This window comes from Trichechus manatus, unplaced genomic scaffold (genome assembly GCF_000243295.1).
Source record: "Trichechus manatus latirostris isolate Lorelei unplaced genomic scaffold, TriManLat1.0 scaffold00003, whole genome shotgun sequence".
NCBI lineage: Eukaryota > Metazoa > Chordata > Mammalia > Sirenia > Trichechidae > Trichechus > Trichechus manatus.
Genome location: NW_004443939.1, coordinates 35,544,472 through 35,562,009, shown reverse-complemented (window position 1 = coordinate 35,562,009; position 17,538 = coordinate 35,544,472). Strand labels below are relative to the sequence as shown.

The window sequence follows — 17,538 nt, the reverse complement described above, 5'->3', positions numbered from 1 at the left end:
CCCCTCTACACAGTTCATCTGTAAGACACCACACTAATTGTCTAAACACTCAGATGTAGCAGCAATAATCTGTACATGTTGATCAAAATTTTACTATACCAGGCTGTCATGGTCTACTGGATGAGGTTCATTGTGTAGGAATATAACATTATTAAGACGTTGCCTTCAGGGAGAGCAGAATCTTTCTGATGGCAGGGGGCAGATAATCTTACAGGGTTGTTTCCTGGGATGTGGTTCCTAGCTGCCACACAGAAGGGCCCAATATGAATGTGGAAGGAAGGGAGGGTGGACAGGCAGGAAAATGGCTAAGGGAAGACATCTGGGCACATGTTTCAGTGTTTCTGAAAGTTTTTGAAACATGAATGAGAAGGACCGTTTACCTCACAGTATTTCACTCTTGGAAGGTCACCAGGAAGACTCAACTTATAGCAACTCTGTTGACCTAGTTTTTGTCTTGCAGAATCCAGAGAGAACAAAGCCTTTATGACAATGTTCTACTTTGCATCTTTCTACTTTACCAAAAGTGGGTCAGTGGAGGATTTATATTTGAACTGTTGAAAAACAAAGTATCCAGGACTTCTTACCCCAGGAGGCCAAGAAACCTCTTATAAGAACCTTAAATATTTTGTTTCCTTTTTCAAAAAAACGACCTCTAGGAAAGGCCGCAGGCGTGAACGTCCTTGACTTCTGGGGGCTGCCTGCATCCTGGGGTAAGTTTGGAATTCGAGTGTTAGAGTGTTAGGTCTCAGCCCGACTGACAGCCTGACTCCCATGGGTGGTGGGTGTGGGCTGCACCACCCTGCAGCCGCTTCAAACAAATCTCTCCCCGCAGAGTGATGAGAGGCATGGAGCGAATGTGATTTAATATGGGGCTCCGAAGTATGGTTCTGTAAGGCCTGTGGACACCAGTGCTCAGACACTGGGCGCCCCTCCTCCTGGTGCCCGGCCACCCTCCGCGGGACGAGTCCCAGGCAGGAGCCCGTCTGTGGACAAGCTGCCCTCCCTCGGCTCGCGCAGGCCCCTCGGTGCGCAGATCGGTGCCTCGCCAATGGAGGGCGCTCTCCCGTGGGAACGGTTGGCCACGCCGTGCAGGGCGGGGAAAGGCGGAGACGCTGCCCCCCCTCAGCGCCGGTCCTCCCCTTCGCCAAACTTTCTTGCGGCTCCGGGCGCGTCGCAGCGGCCGCTGGAGAGGAAGCGCTGCGCCGCCTGCCCGCGGTCCTCAGCAGCTTTTCGCGCCTGGCCGGAGCTCGGCGCCCCGTCGCGCTCCGCCCCGAGGGCATGCAGCCGCCGCAGGGGCCCCGCTTCTGGGCTCGGCGGCGCGGGCGAGCGTGAGCGGTGAGTGGGACGCCGGGCGGGGAGGGTTCCCGGGGCTGCGGGCATCCGGGCGCGCATGGCGAGGCCCGGGCGCAGGACCTACGCCGAGCCCTGCCTACGACTTTTAGGGGTCACCAGGCTTCCAACCTGGGCCCCAAACTCACTCCAAGCACCTGGGAAAGGGCTTCTCCGGGGGTGGGGGTGGGGGAAAGGGTGTTGCGCATCTTGCTCTTTCCCATTTTTTTTCCAAGATCAAAACGCAGTCGGGATGCAAAATCCGCGTTCCGTGCTCCTCTCCTGTGGGCTGCTGGTCTGCGCGCAGAGACGCGGACACGTGCGGCGCAGGCTCCGCTTTGCTTTTGCACAGGTGCTTATTTTTCCAGACACGGTCTTACTGTTTTCGGAGGTGGCTAGGAAACTGAGGTTCTTTTGTGGAACCTAGAGATACAATATTTTTCAGCCTCTAGTTACATGTAGTACGATGGTATGTCGGTTGAGGAAGAGCACAAATCACGTGCAGGCATCTAACGATTTGGGAAATAGTTATGATTTTCGTAACTAGTAACACTGTTGGGGGTTGTGCTGTGCGAGTAAGGAAAGGTCCCAGGGATTCCCTCTCCCCACCGGCAGACAAAAGGGCTTTGTTCCGTAGCAGTGTTACTTTATTGCTTTCCCTCAGCAAGTTGTAACTACCTAAAAACTGGTTCGAAATTTCTCAAGCATGTAATTTGAGGAGTGACTGTGAATATTAGAAGCAATTTAGTCTTATTAAGGTAATCGTTAAAACAGCCCTCAAAATCATCTGTAGGTCAGTTTTTAACTGATTAGTTTCCACGAAATATTTCTCTCATAATTTGTTACTGTCACTCCAACACTTTTTCTCTCTCCTCAATTTCTTTACCACCCAGTGTATTACCTAGTCTTAAAATGTTACTTTAGAAGTAAAGGGCAACGCAACTTCTCGTGGTTCCTACTTGTTTTTAATAAGTTGGAGAATAAAGTAAATGTCAGTCCCAACAGATGATCCCTTCTATACGAAAAATAGCGCCTATGGCAAACACTAAAATTGCACCCCTGCAGGGCTGTGGCGAGGGTAGCAGCATCCAGGGGCGATCTCTAAGTTGTGCCCCCCTTTCCATTTCAAGATGAATAGACTTTGATAGTGGCCATGGTCAGCAGAAACGCCTTTCCCCTCCTCTTGTCCAGCTGCCTCAGTTAGGCGCCTTTCATATTTGTGGCGCCTGGGAATGTCATTCCAAGCACCTCTTTCAACTTGTGCCTGGGGACGAGTGCCCCCCTCTACCCCTACCCTTGCTACACTTCTGTGTCTGCTGTACTTGAGGAAGGATGTTGGGCCTACTGGGTTAATAGAAACTGCTCAGTAGCTGGGCATACACACCCCCTTCCCCTCCTCAAGTGGTGTCCAGGCCACATGCCATACTTGCCATACCTTAGATATGCCTCTGTCACGGATCACGAGGCATTTTGCAAAAGCATGAGTTGTTTGATAACGCTGAGAGTTGTTGAGTTTAAGAGTGAACTATCTGACTCAATGGCAACTTTTTTCTAAATTTTACCAATATTTGCTAACCCTGCTTCCCATGAGACAGTGGATCCAATTCTGTGTAATCTGCATCCAGTGAATAGAATTTTTCTAATTTTCAATTAGAAATGGTGCAGTTAGAAGCAGACACACAGCCTTGGCTCTGTTAACACTGTGTTTATCTAAACAAACAGGGCCATCCTAAAAAGATCAGCGAGCAAACACTGCCAGTGAGGAATGTGCACTTGAGATGAGCCTCCAGAGTTGACTCCTGTGGTTTGGAACTGTATGTTGGTGGTGGTGGTGGTGTTAGTGTCCATTCCGACACATGGCGATCCTATGTGTTTCAGAGTGGAACTGCTCCATAGGGTTTTCAAGGCTTTGACCTTTTGGAAGCAGATCGCCAGGCCTGTCTTTGGAGGTGCCTCTGGGTGGGTTTGAACCACCAACCTTTTGGATAGTCATTGAGTGCTTAACTTTTTACACCACTCAGGTACTCCTTGAGACTGATCTGGTATTATGTAGAATCGTCTAACCATCTGGACATCACTTGTATTGTCACTACCATATATTTAGGAAAATAGACCATTTTGTCAAATTTTTCTTGTTTTCTTTGTCTTTAGATTGCAAAACTTTATAGTTTCGATTTAACTACAAATGATACATCCTCTTTTCTAAATCTGGCAAATCCGTAAATCAACGACCAGACTCTTTATATTCGGTCAAATCTGTTATAGATATCTGGCTGTTTTACGAGACGATTGATACAACAGGTCTGCGTATGTTTTCTATGAATTAAGACTCAAATGAAAACACTAAAGGATGTGATTGTTATTTGGGTATGTTCATCAGAACCGATTTGAGAGTCTTCTTGTTAGCTGCCATTGAGCCACACCCCATTCATGATGACTTCATGCACAGTGGAATAAAACACTACCCAGTCCTGCGCTGTCTCCATGATTCATTGCGGATTGGACTGTTGTGATCCATAAGGCTTTCAGTGGCTGATTTTTGGAAGTAGATTGCCAGGTCTTTCTTGCTAGTCTGTCTTAGTCTGGAAGCTCTTCTAAAACCTGTTCAGCATCATAGCAACACACAAGCCTCCACTGACAGATGGGTGGTGGCTGCTCATGAAGTGCATTGGCCAGGAATGGAGCCTGAGTCTCTCTCATGGAAAGTGAAAATTCTAGCACTGACCACCACTGCCAATTCTCTCTCTCAGTTTTCAAACACACACACATGCACAGAGGAGGAAATGCACACAGCATGTCACCAGGCAGCTACCAGGGCACATATCTCAAAGTCACGCACACATTCTGAAGGCTGGCTGCTTCTCCCCCAAGGTTCCCAGTTTCCTGCTGAAGAGCAGCAGTCCACCATAACTTAAGCTCAACCTCTTATTTCTTTGGGCTCGGGCAAGGGGAATCACTATAACTCCAGTGGGAGTTCCTATAACTCAAATTATCCATTAGCCATTCTCCTTGGAGTATACATTAGTTCAAAATGCTTTCTGGCCTGTGATCATACCCAACAGAGTGGTTAAGTCTGATTGCAAGTTTCTAAATGGCAGAGACCAGGTCCAAGGCATTATTAATGCAGTATAAAGAGAAGAGCAGGGCTTTGCAGTCAGACCAGCCTTTGTTCCAGCCCAGGCTTTGTGACCTTGGCATGTTGCCTTAATTTCTCTAAGCCTTAATTTCCTCATCTGTAAAAATGGAGATAATACCCACCTCCCAGGATGAAAAGAGAAAGCACTTAGCAGAGTCTCTGATATACAGGAAGTACTCCTTAAATGCTAGTTGTTCTCTTTCCCTCCTAGATAAACATTAAGTTAATCAGAGTATTGGCATTTGTGTAAACATGGATGCAAATGTATATTGTTCAAGTAAGAGTGCAAAGATAGATTCCCAAGCCTTAGGTGACTGAGAGATGTTATACTTTTCTTGCTTGCTGTCCCCTTCCCTGGCCATCTTAGTTATCTAGTGCTGCTATAACAAATACCACAAGTGGATGGTTTTAACAAACAGAAGTTTATTCTCTCACAGTCTAAGATGCTAGAAGTCTGAATTCAGGGTGTCACCTCCAGGGGAAGGCTTTCTCTCTCTGTTGGCTCTGGAGGAAGGTCCTTGTCATCAATCTTCCCTTGGTCTAGGAGCTTCTCAGCACAGGGACCCTTGGCCTAAAAGATGCTCTCCAGTCCCAACTCTTCTTGCTTGGTGGTATGAGGTCCCTCTCATCTCTGATTCTCTTTTATATCTCAAAAGAAATTGACTCAAGATACAACCTAATGTTGTAGATTAAGTTCTGCCTCATTAGCATAACTGCTTTTAATCCTATCTCATTAATATCATAGAGGCAGGATTTACATCACATAGGAAAATCACAATAGATGACAAAATGGTGGACAGTCACACAATACTGGGAATCATGGCCTAGCCAAGTTGACACACATTTTTTGGGGACACAATTCAATCCATAACACTGGCTGTGGTCCTTTTGCTCTGTGCTCCATCATTTCTCCTGTGGGTATTGAGCCATCTCCTCTCTGACTTTGCTGATCCTTTGCCCCTTGGCCTGGATTCTGTGTGTATGTAGAAGAATCCTCTGGAACTTAGTCCTGCCATGGATGGCAGGAGGTGGTGGTGAGGTGTGGGGAGCTGTCTGCATAAGCCCTGAGAGTTTGTGTTTATACAATGCTAGGTAGAGAGGCACTTGGTCTGGGTCTTAATCCCAGCTCTACTTTTGTAAGCTATTGTGACCTTGAAAAAACACCTGTCATCCTTGAGTCGGTTTTCTCATTTATTGAATCAATTATTTCTCAAAATAATTCCTTTTCTACCTACCTCCATGGGTTGTTGATGGGTCCAATTAAGTACTGTGTGTGAAAGAGCTTTGTACCCTGTGAAGGGCCATATAAGTTTTGGAATTAAAGAGACAGGGCCTCCAGATGTGGGACACACCCAGGGCTTTGAACTGATTCTTCCTAGTTCAGTCATGGCTGAGGAAGCGACACTAGAACAGACTCGAATTTTAAAAATTTGAGTGAAACAGAACTGTCTTAGTCATCTAGTGCTGCTGTAACAGAAATACCACAAGTGGGTGGATTTAACAAAGATAAATTTATTCTCTCACAGTCCAGTAGGTTACAAGTCCAAATTCAGGGCGTCAGCTCCAGGGGAACGCTTTTTCCGTCGGCTCTGGAGGAAGGTCTGTGTCATCAATCTTCTTTTGGTCTGGGAGCTTCTCTGCACAGGAACCTCAGGTCCAAAGGACGTGCTTTGCTCCTGGCACTACTTTCTTGGTGGTATGAGGTTCCCATGTGTCTCTGCTCACTTCTCTCTTTTATATCTCAAAAGAGATTGGATTAAGACACTATCCAATCTTGTAAACCTCATCAGTATAACCTCATCACAGTGATAGAATTTACAACACATAAGGAGATCACGTATAACCTCATCATAGTGATAGGGTTTACAACACATAAGGAAATCACATCAGATTACACAATCATACAATACTGGGAATCATGACCCAGCCACGTTGACAGATATTTTTGGGGGACACAATTCAGTCCATGACAAGAACCATAACTGGAATGGGAAAAATTATGGGTTGAAGCCCTGCTAGAAACTTAATCTCCCTCTTGGAAAACAAGGGCAGTATACATGTTGCATAGCAACCAAATCTCTAGCCCATGGGATTTTGCGGAGAGTCGGAAAGAGCGATGCCCTGCTCAAGATGGCCACCAACTATACAGCTTTGAATGTGTGTAGCTCTCCACAGTCCTGCCAATCTAATCTCATGCCTTAGGCTCCTGAAAAGGCTTACTACATCCTTTCTGAGTCTCCCATTCCAGGGCTTTGACCCATAATTTTTCCCATTCTGGTTATCATTCCAGATCACCCAAATTTTAAAAATTTGCATCAGTTCCAGTTTTGCTTGGTCAACCATGGCTGAACGGGTTCAAAGCCGTAGACATGCCAGGCAGATTCAGTTAGTGCTGACTGTGTGGGAGTGGAAGACTCTCCCATAGCCACGATGTGCCAAGTGGATATTGCTGCACATCCCTGTGTCCTGCCCTCTGATGTCGTACTAGACTTCAAGGAGGAAAGCCTGCCAAAGGTGGAGAAACTGCTCTGTGGACAGTATGAGAGGAAGATAAATTTCAGGACTGAGATTACCTAACACTGTGTGATCGAAGGCCACAGGGCAAAGTTCCAAACAAGCTTTACTTCCCTCTTAGAACTACCCATACTGTCTGATCATCTCTATTCTTAGAGGATAAAAACAAAGACGTAGCTACCTACCCAGTGAGTCAGAGGACAGTAGCAATGGCAATCATCTGACATTGAATTGGGGTGCACTTTTGCTGTTCTGATTGCCCTGGGTCTTCTTGTGCACTTGAATTTCTGATGTTCACTTTGTAAAGCACTAAACTAACTTAGACATTTTTCCCTTTGAAACAGTTAAGCTCATTATTTGATCAGAAAAGTGTGCGTTGCTCTCTGTCTGAACTGGCGAGCCAGGAGAGTAGTACCCAGTGAGAACAAGGTTCTGACATCCTGGGTTGTTCCCCATCCCTTCCCCACATCACAGGCCTATGTCTTCCTTCTTCTTCTCTCTCCGCCTCCTGGCCTGGCCTCTGCAGCTCTTGACCTCCGGCTTCCTATCCTTTCTGTCTATGGCCTTGAACTCCCCCCTTACCCGTGACCCCTGACACTGCTCTGGTGGACCTTGGCTCTTCTACTCAGTTGTGAGTCATTCATCTACCTCGGCTTGGCCAGCTTGTGTGTCACTGTGGAAAACAACCCGCCCAGTACAGCTTGCCCCACCCTTTCTTAAGGATGTTGGTTAGTCCCCTTAATTACTCATCAGCTACTCCTATGTCTTCATTGTTCCCTGACATTAGACTGGAGGTTCTACTAACCCTGGGCTTGGCTTAGCCATGTGCAGATTTATTGGTGTCATCAAGGAATGGCTTGGCAGGCGGCAGGGCTGTCTTAGAGGGTGCTTTGGCTCCTCCCTAGCTCCATCAGTCTTTCCAGGGGTCCTCCAAACAAACATGTGATCTAAATAAAAACAGTGTGCTTGTTTTTTAAAGACAGCTTTAAGGCAAGCCTTCTGGTCTCCCCTTTCAGCCAGGCTGCACCAAAGCCCCTCCTCATCTTTAAGCCGCCCTCAGGCAGGCTCAGACCATTTAAGTCAAAGGTGGGCAGTGGGGTCAGTCAGAGGCATTCAGTCCTCAAGGAGAGCTAGAAACCTGAAGTTCAAGTCTCAAAGCCATTGGGAGTAACTAGTTACTAAAGACAAAAGCAAGGGATTAGGTATGGAGTGTGCCAGGAGAACTACAGTGAGTCATTTGCCTCCTGCCCTGGCTGATACTTATTAGGCCAGTCCTTTGAATGGGAGTCCTCTCCCTTTAGTGAAATGATCACATGGGTCTGGCAAAGAGGAAATAAGTAAAATCTTTTTCTGTGTTCCCATGGTGTTAGGATCAAAGTATCTATCTATCTGTCTGTCTATCATGAATCTTGTTTTCTGAATCTTCTGAGAACACGTTGAAGACCTTATTCTCCATTACCCTCAAACGCTCCCTGTAACCTATTGCTGTCAAGTCGATTCCGACTCATAGCAACCCTATAGGACAGAGTAGCACTGCCCCACAAGGGTTTCCAAGGCTGTAATCTTTACAGATGTAGACTGCCACATCATTCTCCTATGGAGCTGCTGGTGGATTCAAACTGGTGACCTTTCGATTAGCAGCCGAGCGCTTAATCACTGCACCACCAGGACTCCTTTTAAACACTCCAGCATGTGTATTTTTCCAAAAAAATTTACTCTCCTATATAGCCAGCGTACAATACACCAAATCAGGAAATCGACATTGTCACAACATTACTACCCAAGCCACAGATCCCACTCATATTTCACACTCTTCCAAATATGTTTGTCCCGTCTTACCTGGGAACCATTTTACAATTAATTGTGTCTTTTCTGGAATAGTTGTGCAGACTCTTCTTGTTCCTAAAGCCCTTGCAGTTTTGAAGAGTACAGGTTTCCTGTTCTGTAAGACGACTGTCAAACTGGGTCTGTCGGGTGTTTCCTCATAACCAGGCTCAAGTCAGGCTCCGGTCATGCATTCTTGGCAGGGATGCCACAGAAATGAAGCTGTGCTCTTAGAACATCACATCAGGAGGCCCAGGATGCCACCCCATCCACCACTGGAATATTAACATTGATCACCGGGTTATGTTGGTGTCAGCCAGATTTCCCCACCTTAAATTCGCCATTTTCCCCCTTTGAAATGTATTAGTATTTGTGGGGAGCCCTGGTGGCCCGGTGGTTAAGAGCTCAGCTGTTAACCAAAAGGTCAGCAGTTCGAATCCACCAGCTGCTCCCTGGAAACCCTATAGAGCAGTTCTACCGTATCTGTAGGGTCGCTGTGAGTCAGAATCAACTTGATGGCAATGAGTTGTTTTTTTTTAATTCCAAGATTATGCTAATAGTCTGTTCCTTGTCAAACCTCCATCTACACGTTTACCAGTCATTGGTGACTCCTGTCTGAATCAGCTACCTCTGCGAAGGTTACCAAATGGTGATTTAGTTCCATAACTCGCTCTACATTTACTAGTAGACATTCTACCGTAAAGAAGAACTTCCTTTCTTCTTCATTTATTTATTCATTTTTGTTAGTGAGTATTCATGCATTCCTTTTGTATTCACTAATTTGAAATCTGTTACTATCATTATTCATTTTTGCTGTTCAGATTGTTCTCAGTTTGGGCAGTGGGAGCGCCTTTGAGCTGGCTCCTGTGTCCTTTTGATACATTCCTAGCAATCACTGAACATTTCTTTATTTTCTAGCACCACAAGGTATTCCAGACTCATCTTGTACTTTCCCTGATCTCTTCCTTTTAGTAGAGAGTGATATTTAGAAACCAGATATGGAATGATGGTGTACCCATTGTTACTGGGGTTTCATTGCTCTAGCCCTGTCAGAGGACAGACCTAGGAAATGCAGTAGTCCCCCTTTATCCACGGAGGATATGTTCCAAGACCTCCTGTGGCTTCCTGAAACCATGGATAGTACTGAGCCCTAGATATACTATGATTTGTCCTATACATACATACCTCTAAAAAAAACCCAAAAAACCAAACACATTGCTGTCGAGTCAGTTCCAACTCATAACGACCCTATAGGTCAGAGTAGAACTGCCCCACAGAGTTTCCAAGGAGCACCTGGTGAATACAAACTGCTGACCTTTTGGTTAGTAGCTGTAGCTCTTAACCACTACACCACCAGAGTTTCCACCTGTAATAAAGTTTAATTGATAAATTATGCACAGTAAGAGATTAACAACAATAGCTAATAGTAAAATAGAGCAATTATAACAATATACTGTAATAAATGTTATGTGAATCACAAAGCAGGATGGCATAAGATTTCATCGTGCTATGTATTCATTTAATATTTTTGAACAGCAATTGCGTGTAACTGAAACTGCCGAAAGCGAAACCGTGGATAAGAGGGGGGGCGACTGTGTGTCTGTATGTATGCACACGTATCCATTTATAGATATTTATATATCAGACTATTATAAAATTGAGTTCATACCAGTACCTCCAATTCTAATCCAGCACCTTAGGGATCTTTCTATTCTTACCCCTTTATATGTTTGTAAATATCTTCTCTGCCAGCAAGAAACTTGACACAGTTATCTTCAGTATACTTACTTATTTGCTCAGAGTAACACTCTCCCAACCACAAAGGCAATCCTAGTTTTTCTTGCTTTGTCAGCCCCTCACTGCCTCTTGTTCTTGGCTGCCAGGCCGTGCCCCTGAGCAGCTTCCCAACACCCCTGGCCCCACTGCTTCTCATCCTCAGCCTCCAGTCCTAGCTCAGTCCACTCTGTGGCTCCCCAACCATAGCTCATGTCTCTGTGCCATTCTCCGATCTTTTCCTCATTGCCTTGCATTCTTAGCCACATGCTGACCTCTCTGTTCAGGGAAGAAAAGAAAAGAGAAGGGAAAGGAAGAAAGAAGACAATGGGAATGGAAGGAAAGTGAAGATAGGAGTAGTATATACATTTTTAAAGCTTTTTTCCCTCTCCCAGAAAGGTATGTCAGTTTATGTTCTCATTAACATGTTATGAGAGTGCCATTCCCCCCACACTCTTGCCAACACTGATTGTTATTCACCTTTTTAAATTTTGTCAATCTGATACCACTTCACTTTTCTCTCTATTACAGATCATATTACATTGAGCCCTGTATTATCCTTATCTCCAGATCACAGTTTCCCAACCTCAGGACTATTGACATTTGGGAATGGGTAGTTCTTTGTTAGAAGCCCTGGTGGTGCAACGGTTAAGTGCTCTGCTCCTAACCTAAAGGTCAGCAGTTTGAGCCCACCAGACACTCCACAGGAGAAAAGACCTGATGATCTGCTCTCCTAAGGTTAAAACCAAAAACCAAACCTGTTGCCATCAAGTCAATTTCAACTCATAGTGACCCTGTAGGACAGAGTAGAACTACCACATCTTTCTCCCATGGAGTGGCTGGTGGGTTCAAACTGCCGGCCTTTGATTTAGCAGCCGAGCACTTAACCACTGTACCACCAGAGCTCCTCCATAAAGATTACAGCCTAGGAAACCCTATGGGGCCATTCTACTCTGTTCTATAGGGTTGCTTTGAGTTGGAATCAACTCGACGGCATATAGCAGCAACAGTTCTTTGTCGTGGGGGAGCTTCCTGGCCTCTACCCACTAGATATCAGTAGTACCCCTAGTCATGACTATCACAGATGTCTCTAGACATTGCCGAATGTCCACAGAGGGGAGAAGGGGATGTCCATGGTTGAGAACCACAGCTCTAGATTATGAACTTCCCAAGGGCATTTTACATCTCTATACATGTCTTGATGCATCTCTGTCTTTCTCCTACATATAGTGAACGGTGAGAAAATGTTAACTGGAAATGTTAAATGTTAGTTAGAGGAATCAGTTGTTGGCTAGAATCTTCTGAAACAAGACCAGTGGAATTTGCCCATTACATGCTTACAACTCTCCACATATGCAAATTCCATGAATATCCAACAGAGGGAAATGAAATGGATTGTCAGCAAGGTTAAATTTCCATGGATTGCTACCAGATCATTACTAGTCTTACAGATTATATCCACCCTAATTTTTTATAGTCAGATAGAATTGAAGTCTGTAGAATAGTTAAACTGGGAGAATCTATTTTGTTAATGGGGAAAGTAAAATCCTTTAGGTGTTTCTTAAGTTACAAGAAAACCCAATGAGGTGGTTCTGCGCTGTTACATAGGGTTGCTATGGGTCGGAATTGACTCGACAGCATCCAACAACAACATAGGATGGCTTCGGACCCTGCGTGGCACAAATCATTAAGCGCTTAGCTGCTAACTGAAATGTTGGTGGGTCGAGTCCACCCAGAGGTGCCTCAGAAGAAAGGCCTGGTGATCAGCTTCTGGAAAAATCAGCCACTGAAAAACCCTATGGAACACAGTTGTACTCTGACACACATGGAGTTGCCATGAGTTGAGATCCACTCAGTGGCAACTGGTATAGGATGACTTTGTCATTGTCACATGTTAAATGGGGGTGTTAGAGCATGAACAGGTAAACTTCCAGAACACTAGTTGTATATTCCACTGAATTTTTTTGTGTTTGTTTTTTAAATTTTGAGTTATCTTGTGAAGTTCTGCCTACCATTTATTGAGCACTTCCTAAGTGCCAAGCATCTTGCTACTCACTTTATAAGCATTGCTTTAATTTAATACTTTCAACAATCCGGATGGTTTTTGTAGTTCTTATGCCAGTTTTAGAGAGGGAGGAAAAGGCTTCGGCAAGTTCGGGAGCGTGCCAGATTAATGCTGTCACTGCAAGTGATGTGCCAGTGCCACCACCCCACCTGCCCCTCCTGTTCATCACCTCCTGCCTTGCTTTCCATGAAGGGTTTAGGTTACCCTAGAACCACAGATCTGGCCATCCTTTCTCTAACCTCTGTTTTAAATAGCCGTGCTAAAATGTTCTTTTTTTTCTTTGACTGACAAACATGTACCATACAATGGAGAAGTAGAAACAAAGAAACCACAATAAAAACACCCACTTGGAAGAATAGGAAACATGTAGAAGTTGCAGATTCATTAAAATGATGAAGTCCTGCTGGGCAGGAATTATTAAGACCCCCTGCCCTGGCTGTGGAGTAAGTTCTGTGGTGGTTCTTGTTTCTGCTCTCTAGGAGAGGCCTCCCAGGGGCCCTAACTTTGACTTTGTCCCCTGGGGAGTTCTTCCTTGTCCATTATCCTCTGTGGCCATATCTGGAGTGAGTGTTGGAAAGTACATGCTTTTAGGGGGAAAATGAACATGGGCCTTTCGTGGCCAAGCTGTGGCCTCCTTAGCAAGTCCTTAAAAGCTTCGAAATCTTCTGCTCTGTTTACTTCCAGTTGGTTTCATGTACCAGTTACCACATCTAAATTGTGGACCAAATTCTTAAGCAACCCTTAGTTCCCAATTTTGGTGGTTGGCCCATTACTCTCTTCCTCTCTTCAATTGTATCTACCTTGAGGCTCTTTGAAACATGGATTTGAGTGGGAAGATGCTCACTTAATTTGATCTTTACTATAGGCGTGTCTTCCTTTGTTCCACTGCATAGTCTTCTTGAGAGGCCTTTGAGAAAGATTGTGAGTGGTAATCCTATTTTCTGCTTTTTGAGATTACAGAAGCAGTTAATTTTTCTGCCCTTCCAATGCCTCTAGTTTCTGGACACTGTCCATTCCTTTCTACCTTTGCATACAAACTGGCCAATTCTTGCCTGAGCTCATCTCTTCCTAAAAGTTGCGAGGAGAAGCCAACACATGCTAACATTCTGGTTCTTTCTAGCACCTTCACCTAGAGCCCCAGGCTTCATAGGTGTACATTCTGCCCCCCAAATTATTACAGGTGAAAAGCTCACCAGTCTTCTGCTGTGGCATAGTAGGGTGACCAGCTTTACAGCTGATGATATCAGCTCCCTCACTGCCTACCACCTGACTGCTAAGTCAGTGTCACATATTTTAAATTTTAATTATGGCAGCACCTCACATTCAGCGGCCAGTTTCTGTATTTCTTTGGGTAAAGGCTCAGCTGCTGTAACAAGGAGACCCCACAATTCAGTGACTTGAAAAAAACAGGCATTGATTTTTCTCCCACGTAAGAGTCCTAAGGTCTTCTTGTTTCTCCGCTGTCCTATAGGGCAGTGCTTCTCAAACTCTCAGTGGTTAAGGGCCAGTTTTCTGTATTTCCAATATGTCACAGACCAATGCTTCTGGTTAATTCTGTGTCCAAAGAGATGAATCCACTGATCATGTACTTGGATTTCACAGCAATGTCAATTTGCTGTAAACATTTCTAAGTATTTATCCTCAATTTCTGTACATAATTCCTCATGGATGGAAACTAGTTCGTGGACTACTTTGAGTAGTTCTGCTCTCGGGCTTTGCCCTAGTCTGAATGTTCAAAGCTGGATCACAGGCTTGTTGTGTTCCAACTTGCAGGAAGCTAAAAGAATACGAAGAGTGTACACTTAAGGTTTTAGGGCTAACCTGGAAGTAGCACACTTCATTCCTTTGGCAAAAACTTAGTCATGTGGCCACCCTAGCTGCAAGCAGGCTGGAAAATGAAGTCAGGTGTGCTATAAGAAAAGGAAAACATATTTGTCAGTCTGTGCCACAGGAGATAAAGCTAAATTATAATTCAAAGAGAATTACAAGAGAAGTAACGGGACAATAGGCAGTTATGGATAAATGAATGAGAAAAAGGGCTCTGAGTTCAGTGTCACACTACACAGACCAGGACTTCTTAGAAATGGAGTCTAGGGTCCTGCTAGTCCTTTTCTGCAGCCTAAGGGTCTGAGGCTGGTTGTGCAGTGAGGTCAACAATAGAAAGTTCATGTAAGAAGACGCTGAGACCATTCTAAGGGGAAAATCCAGAAAATAAATACCCAGGTTTGGAGCCAAGTTAGAATCTAGAAGGCTGTGTGCAGAGTGCTGGGATTGGAGCAGATTCGCAGGCAGAGTCAGCCCTGGCTTGGGAACACTGTAGTAGTCAGGACCCAGTGGGGTGTCAGGAAAGGGAGCCCCTATCCTCTACCTTGAGCCCAAGCGAAACACCAGGGAGAAGGAGAACAGAAAATCCTGGCTAGTGTGAGTTGGACAGTCAAATATTTATTGCACGACTGCTGTATAGTACCAATACCAAACCACTCCACCAACTTGCTAATGCTGTACTGCAGACAAGGAGTGGGTCCTGAAGTCACCACCATTTCAGCCCTCTAGGTTAAAACCCAGGTGTTTAAAGTTGAAACTTGATTCCTTAATGTGACTCCATCTTCAACAACTGAACTGAGGGAAGTTGAGAGTCCCAGCCTGCATACACGCTGCCTGTGTGGCAACTTTCTTCTTGTCTTGAAGATACTTTGGGTTTCTGACATCTGAGTGGGAGATTAGCATGAAAGAGGGAGGGTATGAGAGATGTCAGAAATTATAGCTGGAGATAATAAGTTGGGAGTTCTCCACATAGAAAAAAATGATTTAAGCAATTGTAGTTCAGGTGGAAGAGAGTTTAAAGGAAAAGAAGGGAGGGCTGAGAACTGAGTCTAAGAGTATCTACATCTTAAGGCTGATGAAAGAACTGGAGACAAAAATACTGAGAAAAGTTGGGAAAGAACCAGGGAAGAGTAGAGTCAAGAGGCTGTAGAAGGGGAATTTCAAGAGGGGAATAACTACTGTCAAATTCCACAGTGAGACCGAAGGAAAAGAGGACTAGGAACAGAGAATTTGGGGATTATTCAATCAAACTGAATAAATTTTTGTTGAGTGCCTGTCTTAATTATCTAGTGCTGCTATAACAGAAATACCACAAGTGGATGTCTTTAACAAAGAGAAGTGTATTCTTTCACAGTCTAGTAGGCTAGAAGTCCGAATTCAGGGTGCCAGCTCCAGGGGAAGGCTTTTTCTTTTTCTCTCTGTCGGCTCTGAAGGAAGGTCCTTGTCATCAATCTTCCCCTGGACTAGAAGCTTCTCAGTGCAGGGATGTCAGGTCCAAAGGATGCGCTATTCTCTTGGCTCGTTTGTTGGTGGTATGAGGTCCCCCATCTCTCTGCTTGCTTCTCACTTTTATATCTCAAAAGAGATTGACTTAAGACACAATCTAATCTTGTAGATTGAGTCCTGCCTCATTAACATAACTGCTGCTATTCCCATCTCATTAACATAGAGGTAGGATTTACAACACATAGGAAAATCACATCAGATAACAAAATGGTAGACAGTCACAGGATACTGGGAATCATGGCCTAGCCAAATTGATGCTCATTTTTGGGGATGCAATTCAATCCATGACATTGCCTATTATAAGCAAGGTTCTGTGTTTGGGCTTCAGTGAACCGGGAGACAAAAGGATACCAGCTCTGCTACCAACAAGATTAGAAGTGAGAGTAAAACAAATAAATATCTAATGTAGTATGTTGGCTGCCATAGGAAAGATACCAAATATTTCTTAGCCAAATTCCTTGGAAGAATAGCCTGTTCTTTCTTTCTCCTTCCATATCACTCCAGTACTATTCAATGTAGTGTGATCCGGCTTCCATCTCCTCTACTTCACTGAAACTAACCAACGAACTAACCAGTATACAAACCAAATATTTATTGCACGACTATTATATGGTACTATATTGGGCACAAGGTGTACAAACATGAGTAAGAAACTGTCCTAGCCCTTAAGAAGCTCTCTGTCTGGTGGTAAAGGCTGACACATAGGCTGAGAATGATAACACAGTGCAGTATTGGGGGATTTTTTTTTCCCCCAGTGACTGAAAGAGGGTTTGAATCTAGTAAATAAAAACTACCTTAGGAGAGTCAATATATGAATGTATGAAAATTCCAGGTGTATAAATCACAAGGTTCCAGAGTCAAGGACTGCTTCTGATTTTCCCCAAGCGTGCTTGTATTCAGGTTGGAAGGAACAGGTGGAAGGGCAGAGGTTAAGAATGCTAGAGTAAGATGAGAATATTGATGGAGCAGAGTACCTGGGTGGTGCAAATGGTTAACACACTCCATAGTTAATGGAGAGGTTGGAGATTCAAGTTCACCCAGAGTCTCCTTGGAAGAAAGACCTGGCAATCTACTTCTAGAAAAATCATCTGTGGAGCATAGTTGTACTCTGAAACACACGGGGTTGCCATGAGTTGGAGCTGAAGTGACGGCATCTGGTTTTATTGATGTAGCAGAGAAGAGCATAGTACTGAGTAACCTTAGTGCCCTGAGCCCCCAGACTTCTTTGTCTGCTCAGTGACTGTGTTTGGCTCCTGTCTCCATGGTCTGAAGATATGTCCCATTACAGTAGCTCCACCAAGCCTGTAAGTGATAGTAGCACTTGTAAGAGCACCTGTTATCAAACATTGCTCAGGAAACTCTGAATGTGCTACTGTGGAGGATGAACCAGTGATGTGCAGCAGACTGTAGCTCTTGCTACATTTGCATTGCTTTTGCCTCGCACTGGGCTGCAGTCCCCTTGGCTCAGGGCGTCATTACCTGACCTTTAGCCTTCCTCACAGGCATCATAAGGGAAAGTCCGCTGCTCCCTTCTCTGTAGTGCTTAGTTTCAAACCTGGCTAATCCT

At 44.7% G+C, this 17,538-nt stretch overlaps 1 protein-coding gene across 1 annotated transcript in view; it reads left to right on the top strand.

Annotated features, from left to right (window-relative positions):
- The first annotated feature begins 1,146 nt into the window (after positions 1–1,146).
- Positions 1,147–17,538, top strand: part of LPAR3 (lysophosphatidic acid receptor 3) — a 105,171-nt gene continuing 88,779 nt past the window's right edge. The window contains exon 1 of the mRNA XM_004369111.2: positions 1,147–1,335. The gene's annotated coding sequence lies outside the window, so the exon portion shown is untranslated. The remainder of the gene's footprint in view (positions 1,336–17,538) is intronic.